The sequence below is a fragment of the Cariama cristata genome, unplaced genomic scaffold (assembly GCF_000690535.1).
Source record: "Cariama cristata isolate BGI_N322 unplaced genomic scaffold, ASM69053v1 scaffold16768, whole genome shotgun sequence".
NCBI classification, from domain to species: Eukaryota; Metazoa; Chordata; class Aves; order Cariamiformes; family Cariamidae; genus Cariama; species Cariama cristata.
In genome coordinates, this window is record NW_009629543.1 from 6,635 (window position 1) to 6,842 (window position 208).

Consider the following 208-nt stretch of genomic DNA (forward strand, 5'->3'; position numbering starts at 1 on the left):
GGTGGGGGGTGGTCCGGCCGGTGAGGGCTGTCCAGGATGGGGATGGAGTCACCAGTCAGGGCAGAAGGAGCTGATTCAGCCCTGAGGGGGCACAGAGACCCCTGGGAAGAGGCTCAGTGCAAAACCCCAGGGTGGGGGGATGGATGGGATGGAGGTTAGGCTGGACCCATGGGGGCTGGGGCCTGGCCCCACGCCCCCCCGCACCCCC